The sequence below is a fragment of the Rhinatrema bivittatum genome, chromosome 1, assembly GCF_901001135.1.
Source record: "Rhinatrema bivittatum chromosome 1, aRhiBiv1.1, whole genome shotgun sequence".
NCBI classification, from domain to species: Eukaryota; Metazoa; Chordata; class Amphibia; order Gymnophiona; family Rhinatrematidae; genus Rhinatrema; species Rhinatrema bivittatum.
The window spans coordinates 183,494,050-183,510,226 of record NC_042615.1 but is presented as its reverse complement, the minus strand read 5'-3'; the positions used below and the strand labels follow the sequence as shown (position 1 = coordinate 183,510,226).

General features: G+C 43.5%; 1 protein-coding gene across 3 annotated transcripts in view; it reads right to left on the bottom strand.

Moving 5' to 3' along the window:
• Window positions 1–16,177, bottom strand: part of CCDC149 (coiled-coil domain containing 149) — a 167,783-nt gene that overhangs the window by 55,829 nt on the left and 95,777 nt on the right. The window lies entirely within an intron of this gene.

Genomic DNA, 16,177 nt, shown 5'->3' with positions numbered 1-16,177 from the left:
TCATTCTAGAGCTTTCTAAAGTAGTCAAGTTATGGAAAATGTGGACTTCATGGGAGTGGATTTTTCATTATCATTTACTTTATCAATTATTTCTGCAGCCACATGTACACATTTTCAGAAAAATGAATGACTTTAGTAACCAGGCTTTTTTGAGCACATAAGTTATTGAACTTGGCTGGGAAAGGGAAAACTACCATTTACAGATAGATGTCTTTAGCAGGTTATTGCTTTTAATCCTGGATTTCTGTAATTGCTCTCTGATCTGTACCTGCCATTTAACAACAGGTCTCCCCATCTCTTATCTGTTGCCTTAAAAAACAAAAAAAAACAAACAAACAAAAAAAACAAAAACACTGCCACACTCACAACCAACATAGCACCAAACCCCTACTTCCCCCCATCCCTAATAATTTTGCCTAGTTTCAGATTTCTCAGTTTCCATCTGCACCCAGATTGCTACTGCGTCTGGTCAGTCATGCACTCACAAGCTTTCTATCCACTCCTCATCCCATACCCAATGTCTTCCTCCTACGCAGCAAGGCCATAGTAGAACTAAAAAACTAAAGACCTGGCTCTTCCAGCAAGCCTACCCTACGTCACCCCCCATCACATAATTCCTTCCAAAATGGATAACCCCAATCCACACTTGTGAACTCGGCCTGAATATTGGATTACGAAATGCCTCTGATTTTGGTACCTTGAAATGTTATAATATTTATGTTTATATTTATTTATATATATATATATACATATATATAGGTTATAGTATGTAAATCAATACCCCCCTCCAATGTATTTCTTCCTTGGTTTTTGTTAAGGGCTATGCCCTAAAGTTAACTGTATTTATCTGTTCCTTGTAAGGGCTTCGCCCATAAAGTTCATGTTTTACTGTGAACCGATGCGATGTGCAAACGGACATCGGTATATAAGAGACATTAAATAAATAAATAAATAAATAGAATGGAATGTCGCGTGGGCAAGCGTGGGTTACAGCAGACGGGGTGTACAAGCTTCCAAGAGGAAACCATACTCCTTTACCACTCTGTAGTGCAGAAGTCAAATACTGTTCCACTCCCTAGGGCTGAGTGAGGTTACTGCTCCCAGTGGTGCTCTCCAGCTCATGCAATGCCCCAAAAGCTGAATGTGCTACACACAACCAAGTCAGTCTAAGAAAAAGGAACCCTGGCCAAGAATCAAAGCTAATTCTTGGATCTGGATTTTAGATTTAATTATTCACCTTTCTAAATCTGAGCTTAAGTTAAGTTACATTCAAAGTACAGGAAATACTGCCCTGTCCCACAGGGAATACAATCCTATAGGGTCATTTAGCAAAATGAGTTATGGCGTTAGGACCCTAATGCCCACGATAACACCATAACGCATGCGATATTTATCGCAATGTGTGGCATGAATGCAAATTTTTAAAATTTATTCAAAGGGGTGGGATCAATGAAAATGAGGGGCATTATCGCAGTGTGCGATCGCGTAACGTATGTTTTGAATGCTGGAAATAACACCACCTTTTTTCGTGGCATTAAGTTGTGCAACATGCCTGAAACGGAATTAGTGATCATTATCGCAAGTTCTGTTTCGGGCATTTTTGGGCAGGGAAAGGGGAGAGGGGAGAGGGGAGGGGGAGAGAGAGAGAAAGAGAGAGAGAGAGACTCTGGGGTGGCACACATAGAAGTCAACTATTTATACTGCTATAGAAGGCCAGTAACTTGAGGTGAGGTTTTGGTGGTGGTCTAGGGTTTGGGGGGCAGTTTTACATGCACAGTGAGACGTACGAACAGCACAGTTTAATGCTCTCTCAGCCTAGCTTGAAGGACTCTACCACCAGGGTACTATCAAGCTAGGGCGAAAGAACATTGTAGAAATCTCATCTTTGTGTGACTTTCTTCACTCCAAATCACGTCCAATCTTCACTGAGATCTACTGTGCTGTTCGTATGTCTCACTGCGCATGTAAAACTGGCCCCAAAACCCTAGACCACCACCAAAACCTTACCTCGAGTTACTAGCTGGCCCTCCTATAGCGATATAAATAGTTGACAACTAAGAAAGCCTTCTAAAGCGTCTCTCTCTTTCTGCATGCGGTAAACTCTAAAATTATCATAGCTATGCCCCTTTGCCTTATCATGGGTGATATTCATGCGAAAATTATTGCATTTTGATGAATCTATCTGTAAATTCGTATCTGAGGCAATAGAGGGTGAAGTGACTCGCCCAAGGTCACAAGGACCATTAGTGGGAGAAACAGGATTTGAACCATGGCTTCCCTGGTTCTCAGCCTGTTGCTCTACCCATTAAAATACTTCTTCACACTTCACCTTATAGTGCAGATTGTCAAAAACGGGGGCTCTGCAAGACAGAGTTATATCAAATCAGTTTCTAATGTAGTTATTATTTGGATTTATTACCTACCTTTTTGAATAAAAAAAATTCACCCAAAGGAAGGTTACAACATATTAAGATAAGCATCATATAATCAGTTATCAGTAGCATCTTAACAATTCCAGTCAAAAGAAGGTGTACAGTAAGAACTAAACTTGGAATAAATCAACAATGACTAAACTTGAAATAAACATCTTAGCAAGATAGTAGGTTACACAGCACATTCAAGGTGCTTAAGATGGTGCCAGATAGAATTAAACTGACTGCGATAAACTAACAAATGTAAGGGGCAGGTTTTAGCTGTTTTTTTGTTGGAAGTTCCATGTGTGGTGTTAAAGGCCTAGAAAAAAGGCATAATTTTACTTGCTTCCTAAAGTATGTGAGCAGTCATGTGTTTGGTGGAGGTCTTCTAGGACAGAGTTCCATTGGGTAGGTGCTGCTCCTGAAAAAGATCATAGACAGATATATGCTTTGATTTCTTTTGTTGACAGAGTTGCTATGGAGGCTCCAAGTGAGGATCTTAATGATCGGGAAGGCTTGTAGAATGAAAGCCTCTCTCTTAAGCAGATCCTTCTCTTAGAGCCTTGAAAATCAGCATCAATGTTTTGAATTTGGCTCTGTAGGGGACTGGTGGCCCCTGTAGCTTGCATAGGACAGGAGTGAAATGGCCATGCAGCTTGCAGGAACAGTTATTTGATAGGAAAAGCTGGGTGGTTGCCCAGGATGCCATTATATGAGGGGTACCTTGGATGCTGCCAGCATTGCCCTTTGGGCTGCTTAGCTGGTAAGGCAGGCAACCAAGGTGAACAAAGGCACCCGGTATAAGATGAGGCTCAAGAAGGATCAGCCTTCCCAAAGCCTGGTGAGTTGGGTTGGCCCCTCTCTTACCATGGCAACAACTAACAGAAGGAGTGGCACTTAATAGCACATCATCTTCCTCTACTATGCTGGACCAGTCTTGTGATATAAATTGCAAGGTTAAGGGATCCTGTGGCTCAAACCATGAGATTGGCACCGTGTGGCAAAGGAAGTTGATGTGCTATTAGGTGCCACTGCTACTCGCTACATGGGTCTAAAAAAAGAGCTGGGAATACAGCCATAAGGGGAGATCAAAAGTACCGAGAAGAAGGAGCACAGAGTGAGAGACCTACATTATAAGTTATGTTATATATTTGTATACATTCTTCCTTCATTATAGTCCAACCCAAAGCAGTTCACAAAACATGACAATATAAATAAATAGCAATACATCATACATATATCAGAAATAAGGTTTTTAATTAAAACTTCTTGGGTCACCTTATTCAGTAAATGCTCTATGGGCTGAATTTTCAGTCATTTATGTGCATAAAACTGTCTTATAGCCAGGGCTCAGTGCATGTAAAAGTATGTGTTTAACCCGGTTTCGTGCATACTTTTACACAAACTGGGAAGCAGCATTCTAGGGGCAGAGTTGGAACTTACATGCTATTTGATTTTAAAAAGTATGTATTGTATATTAACCCATACAATACTCTCTGTATAAAAGGTATGCACAGATTTTACCCAACTATTAACAAATATATAATTACCTTCCACGAGGCCAATATTCTGTGCCACTTAGTCGCAAGTTTGGACTTATCCGGCTAGTTGGCGCCATTTTAACATAGGAGGGAGACCAACATGGGGTGATGGTTGGGTTGGATAGGAGGGAGACCAACAGAGAGTGATGGTGATGGGAAATGGAGAAGGAAACTGGTGGGGGGGAGGAACATATATATGGGGTGGTGGAATGACACAAAAGAGATTGTTCATGGAGTGTTGGGGGAGGGGGAACAGGGAGATGGAGGCTGTAAATAAGAGTGGAGAGGAAGGGAGAGAGCTGGGAATCAGGAATAGAATCCAGCATGGGGAGGGAGTGAGAGGACCAGAGCAGAAGAGATGACCACATTTGAGTTGGTGGAAGATAGAGTATATAGGGGAACAGGGGTGGTGCCGACCAAATCTGGGGAGAGAGGGGGTATATATATGGGTACAAGGGAGCAGAAAAGGGGATTTAAGTTGAGAGGATGCAGACGGAAGAAGGCAGGACCCAAGATGGCAGAAGAAAGGCACTGGAGCTAAGGCAGTGGGTGTGTGACAGGGAAAGAGCTTGAGCTGGTAAAAAGGATGACAGGCAGAAGAATACAGATGAGGTCTGGGAATGGGGAATTAGGGAGTGGATGAAGACAGAGGGAAACAGGAGACTAGGGAAGGGGGTGAGAACAGGAGGAATCTGGAGGTGGTAAAGGCGAGGGGGAAGAAGGGCCAGAAAGGCGGGTGAGATTGGGAGATAGCTGGTAGGTAGGCAAGAAATGAAAATAGAAAAGTTGTGAGGACTGTAAAGGACAATTAGGGTAAGAGAGGTAGGAAGGAGAGGGGTGGAAGAGGATGCTAAACAACGGAGAAATAGCAAGGAGAGAAAAGTAAAGAAATGGGCATAGGAGAGCTTGAAGGGAGAGGGTTGAAGATCCAGTCAGCTTAGGGATGGTGAGGTGTAAGAACAATGGAGTGAGATATCTGAAAATCACCGAGGAGGGAGATGGAGGGCTGAGGGGTCAATGAAATGGAAAGTTAAGGAAGTGAAAAGCTGGAGCAGAGAGAAAAGGAGTAGAAGGGATCAAATCTAACTACGAATAAATGGCTAGGAAGAGAAATGAGATGAAAGGTATACAGCACAGTGCCACTCCTCCCAATACATACAAAGGGAAGATCAATGTCAAGAGACAGATGCTGGGAAGGAAGTGAAGCAAATAAGAAACAGAAAATGGAAAGATGACCCTAGAAAAGAAAAACGAAGAGGATGGCACTGAAAGCAGAAAAAAATAAAATTCCAACACAACAAAAGTAGAAGACAATTTAAGTTTAGTGATTGGAATATGTCAGCTCTGGGAAATGTGCATCTCTGAGGTCTTTATGTTTTGTATAGTACAGGAGGAAATGTATTTGTGTTTCTATTTCTCTAGTGTTGCACTGCAGAAAGAATCTGGTTTCTTGTGGATTCCAGTTCTCTGCATATTTCCATTTCATGATCCCTTATGCTTTATTAGATGAAGGTCTGATTGTGTTGTGTGTCCGACAGAGGTGAGGTATTTTACTAATGTTTATTTTGTTTCGGGATCTGTAGCAGCCTGGCTTATTCTGTTTTCCCAGCAGAAAGGGAACTGGTGTTCCAAGACCCAGTGTAATATTTGCCCTGCTGCCTTTCATGAGGAGGAGTTTTACTATTTGAGTCTTGAGAGCTAGTGCTGTATTTGTATGGCAAGTCTGCTGTATAGATTTGGAACGTGTTTGTTGCGTTGTGCTATTTCCAAAGTGCCTTGTAGTGGAGAGTTTATGCTGCTTTTACGGAGGTGACTCCAGAATTTGTATATTCTGTATATTAAAAGAATGCCTGAAGGGAGGAAAGAAGGGGAAGAGGATGCCTGGAGGGAAAAAGGGAAGAGAGAATAACTAGAGGGAGGGGAGTTAGGGAAAGTAGGGATAGAAATCCCAAAGAAGGTGGAAGAGAGAGGACAATAGAGGGAGCGAGAAGGGGAGAATGCCTGGAGGGAGAGGGAAGGAGAGAGAGAATGTCATGGATGGAGGTGGGGGGAGAATACCTGGGAGGGAGAAAAGGGATAGAATTAAATGTAGGAACGGAGAAATGGGAAGAAGGGCCGGAAGGAGGAAGGGACGGGAAAAGGGAATGCCTGGAGGGAGGCGGTGGTGATGCCCTAGAGCCAGCCCAGGTGGCACGCATTCTTCTATCAGTCATGCAGCAGAATTCTCTATTATCTGGAGTCTGTGGAGAGCCTTATTTGTTAGGCCTTTGTACAGCGAGTTACAGTAATCCAGTCGTGAGATTACTGGGTCACCTTAGGTTAGTCTTCTCAGTAAGACGATGCGGTTTTTCTAAGTTTTGTAATTGAAAAAGGCAGCTCTTTGCTGTCACCTAGATTTGTGGGAGCATGGTTAGTTCCAATCCAGCAAGACTCTGAGGGCTTTTGATCTGTTTTTCGTGGAAGCTCATAGGTTTTGAATGGGATGGTCATTTTTGTTGGAATGCAGGTGGTGATTTTTGGTTTTTTTTTAATGTAAATTTTTATTGACCAAAATAAACAATCAACATTTGACATCAATACTTTTAGGTCAATACAGTTATCAAATAAGAAACCCAAGTGATTCCCTCCCTCCCCTCCCTATCTCGTCTCCTCTCTGAAATAAACCACATGTAATTTAGAAAGAATAATGACCATTACTTCGGCATTAAAACATATTATGTGGTGTTTGTTTTTATTCCATTTTTTAATACGAGTGAGACATGTTAGGAATTATTAGGAAGGGAATGGTTAATAAAACGGAAAATGTCATAATGCCTCTATATCGCTCCATGGTGAGACCACACCTTGAATACTGTGTACAGTTCTGGTCGCCGTATCTCAAAAAAGATATAGTTGCAATGGAGAAGGTACAGAGAAGGGCAACCAAAATGATAAAGGGGATGGAACAGCTCCCCTATGAGGAAAGGCTGAAGAGGTTGGGGCTTTTCAGCTTGGAGAAGAGACGGCTGAGGGGGGATATGATAGAGGTCTTTAAGATCATGAGAGGTCTTGAACGAGTAGATGTGACTCGGTTATTTACACTTTAGAATAATAAAAGGACTAGGGGGCATTCCTTGAAGTTAGCAAGTAGCACATTTAAGACTAATTGGAGAAAATTCTTTTTCACTCAACGCACAATAAAGCTCTGGAATTTGTTGCCAGAGGATGTGGTTAGTGCAGTTAGTGTAGCTGGGTTCAAAAAAGGTTTGGATAAGTTCTTGGAAGAGAAGTCCATTAACTGCTATTGATCAAGTTTACTTAGGGAATAGCCACTGCTATTGATTGCATCAGTAGCATGGGATCTTCTTGGTGTTTGGGTAATTGCCAGGTTCTTGTGGCCTGGTTTGGCCTCTGTTGGAAACAGGATGCTGGGCTTGATGGACCCTTGGTCTGACCCAGCATGGCAATTTCTTATGTTCTTATGTGCTTAGTTTGGTTTTTTTTTTATAGCTGTTGATGGGACTGGTTCCATAGGTAGTACAAGCTGGACATCACCTGCACAGATGAAGGCTTTTATAATCAAACAGGTTGTGTCAACTGTACTAGTGATCTGAGTTATATGTTAAAAAGTACTGGTGATAGAATAGAGCCCTCTGTAAGGTGGTTGCTGTGTTTGAACCACCAGCGCTGCTGGTTATGGATTGGAGCTCTGTACAGAGAGCTATTTTAACTGAGAGCAAATATAGAAACTATAGTGTGTTGCCTTCCCAGGTACTGTGGGCTGAGTTATACCCAGCCAGGCTCCCATTGGCTATAGGGTAACCCACCTATTCAGCCAGCTGTTCTTAAGTGCTACCCAACTGAGAGCTCTCTCCCGGCACGTTAGCTCCTGAGCCTCCATTGTGGGATCTAAACAAGGCTGTGCCAAAGTTTATGCAGCTGGACTGGATCTCATTCCTCAGATTGCCCGATATGGGGATATTGTATCTTCTTGAACACACCGGTTGCTCCCTGCAAATTGTGTGATGGTTATCTAACTTAATGACGGTATAGAAGAGTTTTTAAATAAATCTATATAAATAAAAATGTAAATGTTCGTTTGTTCAAAATCTTAAATCTCCAAATGTTCTTCACTGATTGCTTTGAAATTTTGACACAACGTTGCATTCGAATACGCGAGTGTTTTTATATACCTATATTATATAGATGTCACACCTGTGACAGGTAAAAACATGCTTTTTTGGAAAAACAGCACCATCTGTTGGAATTAAAAGCAACACACTCTATCTACAATATAAATGGGCTCTGACCGATGGACCGCAAATGCGCAGTAGAGAGCAGCTCTACCGCGCATGTGCGGACCATAGAGCTCTGCGCTACGTGCCGGGTGTCACAGAGGGGAGGAGGAAAGGGCAGACGAGTCGCCGCTCTGATAAATGGCTCAGCCCGTTCCTCCGCCACTGGGGAAGGGGGGAGGGAGTAGGGACTGCCGGACAGTTACACAGGAGGAGGAGTTACACAGGAGGAGGAAAGGGTAGAAGAGTCGCCGAGCCAGTCCGTCCACCGCCAGGGAAGGGGGGGGAGGGAGTTGGGACGGCCGGAGCAGAGCAAATGCAGTAGAAAGCGGCTGTGAAGAGATCACAAGCAGCTGCAGCCTGCAGCAGCCAAAGCGCAAAGAGTTGAACAGAGAACAGCTCGCTTAAACATATTAGAAATGTGCGCTCTTTTCTTTCTTTTCCATTTAACCAGACTGAGCCACAGCAACGCGTGGCTGGGTACAGCTAGTAAATAAATAAAATAAATCAGAAAGCACATGTTTTGTTTCTACCTTTTATTTTCTACACTAAGCAACATCGACTGAAAGCATAGCTATTGTGTTGTTGGGTTTTTTTGGGTTTTTTTTAAGACCCTGACACCCTGGGGGGACCCACAGTCCAAAATCCAGGGTGCCAACAAGATGTCGGCGAGAATATACAGATTGTTGTTAGAGAGGCAGGAACTGAAACAGGTTAGGACTTTGCCTCTTAGGCTGGCCTCTGCTAGTTGTAATAGTATGATATTGTGATCTTTGGTGTCAAAAGCTGCACAGAAATCCAGTAGCACTAGCACTGTTGCCTGGCTTCTGTTGCAGTATCTGAGGAAATCATCCAGCAGGGCGATGAAGACAGTCTGAATCCAGACTGGTAAGGATTCAGCCAACTTTTCTCTTCCAGCCAGTCATTTAGCTGAATTTGTACTGTTTGTATTATATCTTTATTTGCACTTATATATCACCATATACTAAAGCCCAAGGCAGTTCCCAAAATGAAACACACACACACACACAATTAAAACATAGCATAGAAAAATTAAACAGACGTAATCAATTCTAAAATCACCAGCCAAGAAAACCATAACATGCGTCAATTAAATGCACACTCAGATAGGTATGTTTTGAGCATTACTTTAAACGTTTTAATACAGCTTGTTAAGATGTATCGCCTTGGGAAGAAAATTCCAAAGGTCTGGAGCCATGACCGAAAATGCTCGCTGTAAGGACATCTAATAATTCCTCTCAGAGAACCATAAGACTCAGCAGGGGTTCCAAATCTGCACAAGTGCATTGGACCAAGGAAAAAAATTCATTGTGAAAAGGTCGTAAACTAGTGGTAGAATTTTATCCATGATTCGCAAGTGAACTGGCAGCCAGACTAGCCCATCAAGCACAGGGGAAATGTGGTCTCGCATTGAATGGCCCAATATCAGTCTGGCCTTGGCATTTTGTAGCATTTGTAAAGCCCACAATATTGAAGCTGGAAGACCAATATATAATGCATTGCAGTAGTCTAATAGGGGCAGTGGCAAAGCTTGTATGACAGCAGGAAAGTCTGTTGAGAATAGCAAAATTTTATGATTATGCAAAATTTAAAAAAAGGAAAAAAAAAGGAGTGGACATCAGATTTAATTTGGTGATTAAATGTTAAACTGGCATCAAATCGGGATACCTAGGCTTTTCAAACAAGCAGATATTGGCACGAGTATATTCTCAATGTGAATGGACCGATGCAGTTCAATTAAGATGTTACACTGTAGAACTAAAATTTCCAAGGCCCAACTTGTCATGAGTTAGCCACTGCTGCACAGCAGACACCATAAGAGACTAACAAAGAGGTTTTGGCCCAAGATGAGCCCATATGGATTAAAACACTGGGGTGGGAGTTTTCGGTTTTGTCTGGACATAGGGCCTTTTTATCATGCCAAATCCCAACTTTATTTACTTATTCATGAAAACAGGATTTCCGCCTTTTCCCCAAAGTTGGGTCTCAGATTGGATTACAATCAATTTAAATGGACAGGTCCCTCAGAGAGGGAGGAGTTTATCATTTTGGGCACCAAGGTGATGAGACCCCTGCTTGCTAGTTTCACTAACTTGGATGAGCAAGGTTGAGGGTGAAGATTGTTAGGCAGAGGACAGCCAAAGGATTTTTGAGACCAGGGGCGGATTGTGGGAAAATAGTGGCCCGGGGGATTTTTCTCCATACTGGCCCATGGGTACCCAGTTACACATACAATTTGGTGAGTCACCAAATACAGAATAAAGGGACCATAAAATATACTCAGAAATGCATAGACAGACTGAACTGGAAATCACAACAAGTTAGACTATATGTAATGCAGCAATGGAAAAACAGAAATACCATCATTCCTCATAAAACATCAAACAATAAAATCAAGAACTATAAAACATCACAATAGGAAAATCATACTAAAAATATATATTTCAAAACTGCTGATGAATAGAACCTCCAGTAATTTAACTCAGGGAAATTTTCAAAAATTTGTTTACAACACAAATAAAATATTTCAAAAACGGAAGACATCAAATAATATTCAATAATTAAAACTAATAAGGATTTTAAAAAGCCCCTGCTGTCCATTCATGGGCACTCTTGATTTCCAGTCACCCTGATATTGTAGAGGATTAGGAGGTTATCCTCTCTCCCTCACACATACTCACATGTCCATTCTCTCTCACACATACACTGTCACATACACCTAATTTTATCCTTGGTCTCACAATTCCAAATCATTAAATATTTGAACATGCTACACCAATACCTCTTAATCCAGATGTAACCTTAGTTTTTGAAGTCTTCACTCCTATAGAAATAACCGCCAGTTCTTATTTACTTGACCCTATTCTGTAGACGTAAACTTTTCATGAAGACTGTAATCTGTAAACACCTGTATTTATTATAAGAACTTGTATTTACTATTTATATTTATTATTTAGCTATTAACATTGTTCTATTACCACTTGGTACTATTTCTCTCCTTCACCTCTAACTCTAAGTTCCTACTAAGTTAGCCATGTTATTTATACCCAATTGTTGGATGTAATTGTATATTTGTTTAATTGTTCAATCTGTTTGATGTAATTTTCTGTTCCTTGTTCCGTGTAAACCGAAGTGGTATGCACTAGTGCATGAACTCCGGTATATAAAAGCCTTTAAATAAATAAATAAAATAAATACATATTCATGCTCTTATATCCACCATAACTTCTCGCTCTCACTGACACTGACACACTCTCAGGCTCTAAGACACTCTCTCCCCCTCCACATACAAACTCTTACTCTCTTGGATTTTCTCATACACACTCATGCTCTCACATTCACTGGCTCCCTCACATACACACAAACACACACACCCAGGCAAGCTCCCAATTATTCTCACACACACACACACACACACACACACACACACACACACACACACTGACTCCCAGGCAGGCTCCCATTCATTTTCACACCACTCCCTCCCCATCCCCCAGGCAGGCACCCATGCATTCACACACATACACCCACCCAGGCAGAGTCCCATTCATACACATGCACACACTAAAGACAGACCCCCCCCCCTCTTTTGCCAGCAACCTCAGAGCCTCTCTCATTCCTCTACTGTCACTGTCACTGCTGCTGCGTGGCTATTGGGGAGGTGCCGATTGCTGCTACTGGCACAAGCCCATTCTGCTGCCTCCTCTGTGCAGGCCACATGGGCTTCCACTTTCTCCATGCTGATCTCGTACATTGTGAGATCCGCATAGAGAAAGTGCTATTCTTGCACATTCCCAAAGATTTCATGTGCCAATCACTAAAAAGTATTTTTTTTTTTTTTACCTTTGCTGTCTGATCTTAGTTTTCTAATTGGTTGGTCACAGGCTTTTTTTTTTCCACCTTCCCTTTCTTATTTTTTTCCACCTTCCCTTTCTTATTTTTTTTTGCCAATTCCTTTTATATTGTCTTTTTTTCTGTTTCTTTTCTCTATCTTCTTCCCTCAAACACACAGTCAGGTTCTCATTCTCACATGCATTTCTCTCTCTCACACTCACACAGGCTCTCACACTCGCATGCTCTCTCTCATACAATCATTCATACACACAGTCTCTCACTGGCACATACTGTCTCATTCTCACACACACAGGCTCTCTCTCACTCCCACATGCTGTCTTGCTCAAGCACAGGCTCTCACTTGCACATGCTGTCTGACTCACACACACAGAGGCTCTCACATGCTGTCTCTGCAAACATTCAGGTCCTCACTCTCACACACAGTCTCTCAACTCATCTCATACACGCACACACACACACACACACACCCTTTACAGACCCTCAGCCTCTCTCTCACCTCTGGGCCTCCTCTTCGCGGGTCGCCGCAGGATGGGCTCTGCAGCGGCCCTGATCTTCTCGGGATGATCTGCGGCGGCCCTGCTACCGGGCTTCTTCCTCTTCTCGGGCCACTGCGACTTGGGATTTGCGGCGGCCCGTAAGTGCTGCTCCTCTTCTGCACACGCTGATGCTCCTCCTCTTTCCTGCCTGTGTGGCCCCGGAAGTAAACGTTTCCGGAGCCGCGTGGGAAGGAAGGAGGAGGAGCATCAGCGCGTTTAAATGTGATCTTTTTCTTCGGGCCGTGGTGATGTGAGCCTCACCACAACCCTGCCGATCCGCCTGTCGCTGCGCCACATAAGCCTCCCTGCGCCCGGGAAGTTTAAAAAAAAAAAAATCACGTGATGGGAGCAACCGGCCCACCGGGGGAAGCCCGATCCCCGATAGGCCAATCCGCCCCTGTTTGAGACCTTCTTCAGTGATTGAGGAAAATTAGTCCTATGCCTCTTTTGCACTTGGAGGAGTTGAGCTCATCTTTGTCTCCGGGTGGGAGATATCTTGATAGTGCCGACAGAGGTCCTTGATTTTATTCTCAAAGTAGGCCAAGTCACCTGATGTTAATTTAGACTGAGAAGTATGTGTTGCGCGTCCCGGCTGTGCTGTTGCCGCGATCGGGCCTGCTCACCTTGCGCTTCCCTCCACGAGCTACGGGCACTCCTCTTTCGCTGCTGCAGCCAGCTTGTGGCATCCTCAGCGCCTTCCCCGTGCTCCTCCATCATCTCAGACCTCACAGCAGAGCTCCCATCGGGGCTCCGCATCCTTGGCCCCACCCCTCGGCACGCACTTCCTCTTTTAAAGGGCCCAGGGTGGAAACCTCGGGCTGGACGCCTCCTGATGACGATCACCACTTAAAAGGCGAGGGCCTTCCCTCAGTTCCTCGCCTTGGCAAATGGGTTGTCACATTTGTGTGAAGCTAGTTGCCGTCCTGTGTTCCTGCACTCCCGTGGTCCTTCCTGTGTTCCAGCGTCTGTTTCTGTTTCGTGTTCCACATTCCACTACCAGGTTGTACCTTCTCAGACTGATACTCAGTACTGACCGCTGCCTGCCTCTGATCACGTTTGACCACTGCCTGGAACTGACCACACTCGGACTGATAGCTGGAACAGACCTTTGCTTTGGTGGACCATTCTCGGATGGATATCCTGGCTTTGATCCTTGCGCTCCATTCGGACACTCTCTTCGCTTCTCCTGTGACCACTAGGCCTACCTGCTCTGCCTTCTGCAAGCTAGACCATTAGGCGCTGCCTATCCTGACGGTGGACTTTCAGTCCCTGTCTCCTTCCAGTGGTCTCCGGTAATCCCTGTTCCGGTCTAGCTCACCTGTTCTCCACTAGCCACGCACCTTTGCTCTTGGTGGGCACACCTCTCCGCTACCTCTTTGGGAGACCCTCTGAGGCCCACCTAAGACCAGGCGGTCAGGGAATCCAAGGGGTCAACCCACGGAGACCTTGGACTGTTATTGGTGAAGCTCCAGCTAGCCTCTGTCTCCAAGTGTGCGCCACCTCCTGGTGGCAGGCGCTCTCTGGGTCCGACCAGAGGGCCATACCAATCCTGCACCAGGCCAAGGGTCCACCTCCAGCGCAACAGTAGGGTTCTGTTGAGGTGAGGGTAATATCAGGCCATTTACTATTTTAAACAGTTTTCTAGTTGGATTTATGATTTGTTCAATACTATCCTAGAGTCTCATTTGTGATAAACTCTAGCAGCTACTGTAAGGACAACGCATAGTTTTTTAAAGGGCTCCATAGATCGCCAGGAGCCCTATTAGGTTCTTGAGTCCTAGGTAGGCTAGTAGGCATTCTGATTCCAATAACTGAGGGAGAGGGATTTTTCATATATTGCTTAAGTTTAGAAATAGGACTGCATTCCCCCTCCACATCTCCCTGATCTGGGTTGTTGCTGGATAAAGAAATCCTCTGGGCATGACTCATTCAGGTGAAGCTCCCTCTGCCTCATCTAGCCATGTTTCAGTTATCCCTAAGATGAGTAAAATTTACTCATTTATAATATCATGAATTACTGGGGATTTCTTATTGACCGATCTGGCATTCAGCAGGCCAATGCATCCAAATGCTGAATGTGATGAGTCATCTTGTGGGCAAGTAGGTGGAAGTCAAGACAGTATCAATAGGTAGGTAGCTTATGTTCCTCTTTCTTTTTTGCCTTTCCTGTGGTCTAAGATAGGCATGGCTTACTCTTACCCATATCATTGAAATCACAAGGGTCAGTAGATATTGAGGGCTGTAGCATATTTTGGATTAGCAGTGGCTGCTGCAGTATGAGGCCTTGGTGACTTCACAAGTACCCTTCTTACATAATATTACTGCTAAGCCTATAATGACTATCTAGGAGTTCTCAGCTGAAGCCGTTTTCAAGATGCATAGTGGGTGTTCATTGCATGCAAATCTATCTTATGCATATTCATTATTGCAATCCTGAAACCTTGACTGCAGAGGTGTTCCTCTAGGAGAGGGTTGGGAAACAGTGATTTACAGCATTGTGGACTGGGGTTCTTTCCCTTGGATAATTCGATGCATTGGATGTATTATGTTCAGAAATATTTAGATGGTGTTTCTGATTGAAAATGATCATACAACATTCAAAGCATTTAACTATTTGATTGAGGGTATCACTCAGAGCATTTACATGGTTTCTCATTAGAAGGTATTAGTACAATCAGATTGTTTAAATGGTTTCTCTTTTGTTTTAAAGTCATAGGACATAGAGTACAGAAAACAGTTTTAGCTGAAAGACAGCTGGAGGTTCTTGTGTAAGGATCTCTCTCTTATGCTCATGAAAGGATATACAAAGAGTACACCTTTTGGTGCCGGGTCTTCCTTCAGTGGACCCTTAAGAAGCCTGCACTAGCAGATATGTTGGGACAGAGCAAGGAGAGCCCTGTTCCTGCAGCCAGCTAGACTGCTGCAGGGTACAGCAGGGATGGGGAGAGGAGTACCTAGGAAGCGTTGATAGGATTTCCTTGCTCATCCCCTCCTGTGGCTGGTGTCTCTGCCGGAGCTGATGTCTTCAGCCCTTAAGGGCTCCTAAGACAGAATAGTGACTATATCACATCACTTAAGGCTAAGATTTAGGAATTATGAAAGATACAAATTACTATGGTTTCTGCTAAACAGGCATGTTAATAAGAAAAGCACAACAGCACACAGAAATGGCAGCACTGTTCTAAGAAATCTCCCATGCCATGCTCTTTATCCCTCTCCACATCCACTAATGCTTGATGAAGAAAAACAAGACACTAAAATAGCAGCTCATTTATCAATGGCTAAGTGTAGCAAATAATGATCACAATGGAAAACAATATTGCAACCCTGTACAAAGCCTCTTCATCCCACAATCTACTAAGCACAATCTACCTTTTTGAACCTACATTAATGTTGATCTCCTCCTATTTTAATCTTCTCCTGATGTGAAGATATATCTGAATGACAGCTATTAAAAAATAATCAGAGGTCATCTTAAGAGCAGTAAAGGTACTGTACATGCAGGCGTTGGAATGGGGTGGGCCAGAGCCCGATTG